This window comes from Zootoca vivipara, chromosome Z1 (genome assembly GCF_965207765.1).
Source record: "Zootoca vivipara chromosome Z1, rZooViv2.hap1.1, whole genome shotgun sequence".
In the NCBI taxonomy this organism is placed as follows: Eukaryota; Metazoa; Chordata; class Lepidosauria; order Squamata; family Lacertidae; genus Zootoca; species Zootoca vivipara.
Window position 1 is genome coordinate 75,404,004 of NC_142583.1, and position 7,764 is coordinate 75,411,767.

Genomic DNA, 7,764 nt, shown 5'->3' on the forward strand with positions numbered 1-7,764 from the left:
AGTAATAGTACCACTGTATTCTGCTCTGGTCAGACCTCACCTGGAGTACTGTGTCCAGTTCTGGGCAGCACAGTTCAAGAAGGAGACGGACAAGCTGGAACGTGTCCAGAAGAGGGCAACCAAAATGGTCAAAGGCCTGGAAACGATGCCTTATGAGGATCGGCTTAGGGAGCTGGGTATGTTTAGCCTGGAGAAGAGAAGGTTAAGGGGCGATATGATAGCCATGTTCAAATATATGGAAGGATGTCATATGGAGGAGGGAGAAAGATTGTTTTCTGTTGCTCCAGAGAAGCGGACACGGAGCAATGGATTCAAACTTCAAGAAAGAAGATTCCACCTAAACATTAGGAAGAACTTCCTGACAGTAAGAGCTGTTCGGCAGTGGAATTTGCTACCAAGGAGTGTGGTGGAGTCTCCTTCTTTGGAGGTCTTTAAGCAGAGGCTTGACAGCCATTTGTGTCAGGAATGCTTTGATGGTGTTTCCTGTTTGGCAGGGGGTTGGACTGGATGGCCCTTGGTGGTCTCTTCCAACTCTATGATTCTATGATTCCATGGACAGCTGTGAGTCCAAAATGACTCCCAGGCTGCTCCCCTGGTCCTTCAGGGGCACAGTTACCCCATTCAGGAGCAGGGAATCCTCCTCACCTGCTCGCCCCCTGTAGAGTCTCATGCTCGACCATCTGAGCTATCCTGAAGAGGACGGATGGCATTGAGTGGTGGGTGCCATCACAGGGGAAGCCGAGGCCCCACCTGGCACATGGTGCCTGCCTAGTGACCACCCTGCTGGCAGCTGCTTGAAGATGACAAGCCCCAGCTCCTCCTTGGCACCCTATTGCTGAAGCCTGCCTTCTCTCTCTCTCTCTCTCTCTCTCTCTCTCTCTCTCTCTCTCTCTCTCTCTCTCTCTCTGCCCTCCTCCTCCTCGCTGGGGGCTCCCCAGGCAGCACTTGAGACCCGGATTGCAGCGCTTAGCTAGTCTCCTGCTAAGGAGCCCCCCGCCAGCCAGGCAGAGCTCCTGCTTTGCATTAGTTGGCCCTGATCAAATCATCTCCATTAGCCTGGCTCCAGGCAGCGGAGCTGGCAGTGCCACAGGGGGGCGTGGGGAGGGGGGTCTGTCTCATCTCTCTTCCCCACTCCCTGGCCCAACTGAACCTGGGGGAGGCTGCTCCTCTCCCTCCCCACCTCCGCTTTGGGTAGGAGAGCAACAATGCCAGAGTCTCGCTGCCCCCCTCTCCCCCAATCGAGGGGCTCCTCTTACCAGCCTCCAATGTCCTCCAACTTGGCAACACTTGGGGGGGATGTTCCTCTTCAGCCTCGATGGCGAGGTGAAGATGGAGCTGCTGGAGACCACTGAGGAAATCTTTTAAATTTAATTAACCATCTTTTTAGGCTGCCTTTCTGGGGAAGCGCCAATCGGAAGCACCATAAAACAGAAGACAAAACAGCACCAAATTTAAAATGGCCAAACACTTCGATATTGTTTATGAGTAAAAAGTTGTATCTATCTTTAAAAAAATACCAAAGTGGTTTGCAATAATATCTCTATACTGTATAATAAAAAGCACATACTAATTTAAAATCAGAGAAGATCAGCTATTGTGGAAAGATGTTTTCTTAATTGCCTGTACAATCCTGGCAGCATAGAAAAGATTTCAGAAGGTGCTTCAAGGTTTCCACAGTAATGGGGCTCAGGACGACCCTAAATGCTCTATTCCATGTTGAAATGAAATGAAATGAAATTTATTACGGTCCCAGACCAGCTTCACATACTGTATTAAGCGAACATTAAACACAATAGAATTAAGTTTGAATTAATTCAAACGCTGTGGTTAAACCACTGAGTCTAGGGCTTGCTGATCAGAAGGTTGGCGGTTCGAATCCCTGCAACGGGGTGAGCTCCCGTTGCTCGGTCCCAGCTCCTGCCAACCTAGCAGTTCGAAAGCACGTCAAAATGCAAGTAGATAAATAGGTACCACTACAGCGGGAAGGTAAACGGCGTTTCCGTGTGCTGCTCTGGTTTGCCAGAAGCGGCTTTGTCATGCTGGCCACATGACCTGGAAGCTATACGCCGGCTCCCTCGGCCAATAATGCGAGATGAGCGCGCAACCCCAGAGTCGGTCACGACTGGACCTAATGGTCAGGGGTCCCTTTACCTTTAACAATCGAATATAACACTAAACAATACAAATATGAAAGCCAATAGAAATGTGGTTTAGGTCTTAGTCTCTAAAATATTATCTAGAGTTTGCATCTGAGGCCTTAGTCTTTGTAATAGCACAGCTTGTTCCCTGAGTTTTATGGCAGCCGTGCAAAATTTGGCCACCCTTAGCGTGATTGCTGGTTCCTTATCCGAAGTGATGTGTAAGATTTTTTTGGAGAGATCGTTGATGGAATCTTTTTAGGAGTTGGAGATGGCGTTTATAAGCGGTCCATGTTTCAGGGTTTTGTACTAACCCACTAACTAACTTCAGCAGGATTCAAATCAATAAATTCAAATGACAAGAAAGGAAATTCTATCTAAACGTGTTTTACGGCAGAATGGACTCCCTCAAAAGGTGGAGGCTTTGAAACAGAGGTCGGGTGCCCTTCGCTCATGGATACTTCAGCTTCGATTCCTGCATTGCAGGCGGTTGGACGTGTGGGAATGTTCAGGGAGGCAGGAGAGGATATATTGTTTAATTATATCCTTCCCAACTTGTGTTAACAAGTTCTACGGTACAATTTAGCAGGGTAACATTCCCCTTTTAAACTTACACAGCAGGTCTTTGCCAGGCTTGTATAAGCCTCTAAAATAAGTTTCCTGGTCAGGGGCGTAGGAAGATAGGGGTGGTTGGGGCGGGCCACCCCGAGCAGTGCCATCCCAGGGGCGCCATCGAGGCTGCCCACCCCGCCCCCAAAATGTGTGCCCTGCCCCTCCAGCAGGTGCACCACACCCCAGAACGTCCACCCCGGCCCTCCGGGAGGTGTGCCCCGCCCTCAGATCGGGTGCCAGCCCCACCCCTGCCTCTGGTGCCAGAGCATGAACCTCCGACACTGCTCCTGGTAATTCCCCTTCATTCCCTCATTAAAATTCCCAATTATTCCCTAAGCCGTTCCTTATGAGGAACGGCTTAGGGAGCCGGGTATGTTTAGCCTGGAGAAGAGAAGGTGAAGGGGTGATATGATAGCCATGTTCAAATATATAAAAGGATGTCATATAAAGGAGGGTGAAAGGTTGTTTTCTGCTGCTCCAGAGAAGCGGACACGGAGCAATGGATTCAAACTACAAGAAAGAAGATTCCACTTAAACATTAGGAAGAACTTCCTGACAGTAAGAGCTGTTCGGCAGTGGAATTTGCTGCCAAGGAGTGTGGTGGAGTCTCCTCCTTTGGAGGTCTTTAAGCAGAGGCTTGACAGGCATATGTCAAGAATGCTTTGATGGTGTTTCCTGCTTGGCAGGGGGTTGGACTGGATGGCCCTTGTGGTCTCTTCCAACTCTACGATTCTATGATTCTATTCTAAGAATGGACATGACACAGTCTTGTATAAAAGTATAAAATAGTTTACTCACACATCCTGTTCACAGATGGATCCCAGAAGGCAGACTTGGGTTACAAAATATATACACCTAGAATCTATCCCATAAGAACAGTGGTTCCCAACAGGTGGTCCGGGGACCCCCAGGGGTCCGCGAGCTATGCCAGAGGGGTCCGCAAGATGCTATTAGAATAAAAAATATATTAAATATATTTCGTATGATAACAGATTTTTTGTTTTGGCCGCTTCCTGCATGAGCAGAGTCTAGCGCAAAACTAGAATTAGATAGAGGCAGTAGTTCTGCTGTATGCCGTTAGGTGGCGCTTTACAAACACTACTGTTTTGCAAAGAGGCAGCGCACGCATTCTACTAACGCTCACCTCCCCAAGATGCTTTGCGCGCGTCGGCTTCATTTGTGCGCTACTGCGCAGGTACCCTGTCTTCTCCATTCCCCTCCCTCCTCCCTGGCGCGCGCTGCCTCTTTGCAAAACAGTCGTGTTTGTAAACAAAGCGTTGTTTTCCGCGGAAGCTACAGTTCGCATAGTTAAAAATGGACCGTTGGTTAAAAAGTGGTTGGTTAAAACGACAAAGGCCTACAGATGAAGAGGAAGAACTGTAAAAAACGTATAAATATAAAATATAAAAAGACTCTTAATTTGGCTCTCACTTTTTAATTTTAGGATTAGGAATTAATGGGGGTCCTTGTCACAATAGCGGCTCGATGAGGGGTCCTCGAGAAAATTTTGTTGGGAACCCCTGCTATAAGAAGATAGTTCCTTTGTCCTTTCTTGGCCAAGAGAGCATCTCAGGCTGATGCTTCTTTGACGAATGGCGTCAGAGAGAGAGAGATGGCTGCCTCCCCTGTTCTATTTTGTTACCTGTACAGGTGAGGCCACGCCCACCTCTGGTCACAGGTAGAGGACGTTTGCCCCAGCCCAGGAGGAAACAGGAAGTTCCGACTGGCTGGTCCAGACACCCCCTTTTTGTGTCCACTCCAGGAATGTTGTATTTGACGGCTGGCTCTGTGTTTCACACCCCACAGGACGCCCCTTCCAACCTACAATACTTTGACTTTTCACGCACATTCCCAGCCTCTACCTTGGGCTGAATGTGGTGGGGGCTCCCCTAGAGCTTCTTCCTCCCCCCCCCCATGACGTCCTGCAGCCTCTCCTGCCTCCTTCTCTCCCTGCAGTTCCCATGCCCAGCAGACTCTCTTGCTGACATCGCCCCCCCCCCCGCTGGGCTTGACACCCGCCTGCCTGACAGGTAATAATCCTGTGGCCCCTAGCGGCCCCCTTAAGAAGCCCATCCCAATGATCGCCTGTCAGTCTTCTGTCTGTGGCTGCCCCCAAGAAACTCATTAAGCAGCTGCAGATGGAAGAAGCCCAGCCCAGGAGAGGCCAGGGGCTTCAGGGGGTGGGGTGGGGAGGGGTGGGGTGGGGAGCTTGGCTTGGGCCCGCTCAGCTGGCTGTGCCCATCGCCTGGCTTCAGCGCCAGGCAGGAGAGAGCAAAGCCCAACACCCAGAAAATATCTCTGTGGAGCTGTGGAAAGTGGGAGGTCAGGAAGGCAGGATTTTCCCTTTGGAAGCAGTTGGTGATGAAACTGGAAGGGAAGAAACCACTTGGAGGAGGTTTTTATAAAAATAAAATAAAACAGTTGTGTATAAATTTTAAGAAATAAAGAGAGAAAATGAGAATGGAGGTGGTCCCTTTGCATGCTTCCTTCTATTGCTACCTCAGCAAATACCCAGCCTTTCATCATCATCATCATCATCATCATCATCATCATCATCATCATCATTTATTATTTAGACCCTGCCCCATCTGGCTGGGTTTCCCCAGCCACTCTGGGTGGCTCTCAACAGAACATTAAAAACACGATAAAAGGTCAAACATTAAAAACTTCCCTAAACAGGGCTGCCTTCAAATGTCTTCTAAAAGTCAAATAGTTGTTAATAATAATAATAATAATAATAATAATAATAATAATAATAATAATTTTTCCCCAGCCACTCTGGGCGGCTTCCAACAGAAAAATAAAACACAATTATCTATTAAACATTAAACGCTTCCCTAAACAGGGCTGCCTTCAGATGTCTTCTAAAAGTCTGGTAGTTGTTTTCCTCTTTGACATCTGATGGGAGGCTACAGGTAGGTAGCCGTGTTGGTCTGAGTCGAAGCAAAATAAAAAAATTCCTTCAGTAGCACCTTAAAGACCAACTAAGTTTATATTTTGGTATGAGGACTGGCATTAGAATTCCTGAATGCAGATTTCATTCGCTGCCTCCGCTGAGGATGGCTCAGGACTTAGTGGCTGGGCACTTTGTATGCGGAAAGTTCCAGGATCAGTCCCTCCATTTTATCATCATCATCATCATTTTATCTGTATGCGGCCTTTCCAGAGCTGAAACCATGCTCAAGGCAGCTCACGACATGACAATGTAATTTACACCATTACAAACATAACAAAAGTCATAAACATTAATAAAACACATCAAAAAGTGCACAGCCAAAGGGAAACAATTTCCACATGCTGTAAATCATAAAATTTAAAAGGGAACTTGAGGAATGGGGCGGGTGGGGGTGGCTTGGAGGAAACTCAGAAGGGCACTGCCAGCCAAATATTATATGGGCCCGCAGTCTGACTTGGTCCGAGGTTCCTTCCTTCCTTCTTTCCTTCCTGGTTCAGGCCATGCACAGCCCTACAACCAGGGGGGTGGACCTGGGGAGGGAGGGGGTCTCCTCTGGAGCCAGTGTTGAGTGCAAGGCACCCAAGTGGCATGAGGTGGCGCTGCATCGCTACCCGTAGCCAGGCTGGCGCTGCTGCAGGGCTGCCTGTTCCTTGTTCCTGCAGCCCCTGGTTCTCCCCAGGCTCTCCTGGGGTATGTTTAGCCTGGAGAAGAGAAGGTTAAGGGGTGATATGATAGCCATGTTCAAATATATGAAAGGATGCCGTATAGAGGAGGGAGAAAGGTTGTTTTCTGCTGCTCCAGAGAAGCGGACACGGAGCAACGGATTCAAACTACAAGAAAGAAGATTCCACCTAAACATTAGGAAGAACTTCCTGACAGTAAGAGCTGTTCGGCAGTGGAATTTGCTACCAAGGAGTGTGGTGGAGTCTCCTTCCTTGGAGGTCTTTAAGCAGAGGCTTGACAGGCATATGTCAAGAATGCTTTGATGGTGTTTCCTGCTTGGCAGGGGGTTGGACTGGATGGCCCTTGTGGTCTCTTCCAACTCTACGATTCTATGATTCTATGATCCTTCTGATGTGGCGGTTGCTGCACCTTCAAAGGGAAGCTGGAATAAGAAGCTGCAGGCCTGGAATTCATAACAACAACAACAACAACAACAACAACAACAACAACAACAACAACAACAACAACAACAACAACCAGGGGTGGCAACTTGAATATAATATGGGGGGTGGCAGGTAAGCCCCACCCTGCATAATTGATCACATGATGCAACACACATGCACCATTTGAGTGACAATGACCAATAACTTGACCAATAAGGAATATTTCCTTGGAGCCTGCTACTGCTTTCAGACGGGACCCAGTGTAGCGCTTGGCTTGCGTCTGTGCCCAGGCTTATACCCCAAAGCGGAAGGGCCTTACCCTGGCTTGGCCTATAAACCAGTCACTTTGAGGAGGGACCAGCAGTGTGGTTAGAGAGTGCTGGACTAGGACCTGGGAGACAAAGGTTCAGATCCCCCCCCCCCTCATCCATGAAACTCAGACACTCACTCTCACCCTAGCAGCCTACCTCATAGGGTTGTGGTGTGGATTAAGTGTGCCACCTAGAGGTCCTTCGGAGAAAAGCTAGTATAAAAATGGAAGAGATATACAGTGGTACCTCGGGTTATGAACTTAATCCGTTCTGGAGGTCCGTTCTTAACCTCAAACCATTCTTAACCAGACGTACCACTTTAGCTAATGGCGCCTCCTCCTGCTGCTGCTGCTGCCACCGCGCAATTTCTGTTCTCATCTTGAGGTGAAGTTCTTAACCCGAGGTACTACTTCCGGGTTAGCGGAGTCTGCAACCCAGGGGCCAGCAAACTTTTTCAGCAGGGGGCCGGTCCACTGTCCCTCAGACCTTGGGGGGGGGGGCTGGACTATATATTTTTTGCAAGAATGAATTCCTATGCCCCACAAATAATAATAATAATAATAATAATAATAATAATAATAATAATAATTTATTTATACCCCGCCCATCTGGCCAGGTTCCCCCAGCCACTCTGGGCGGCT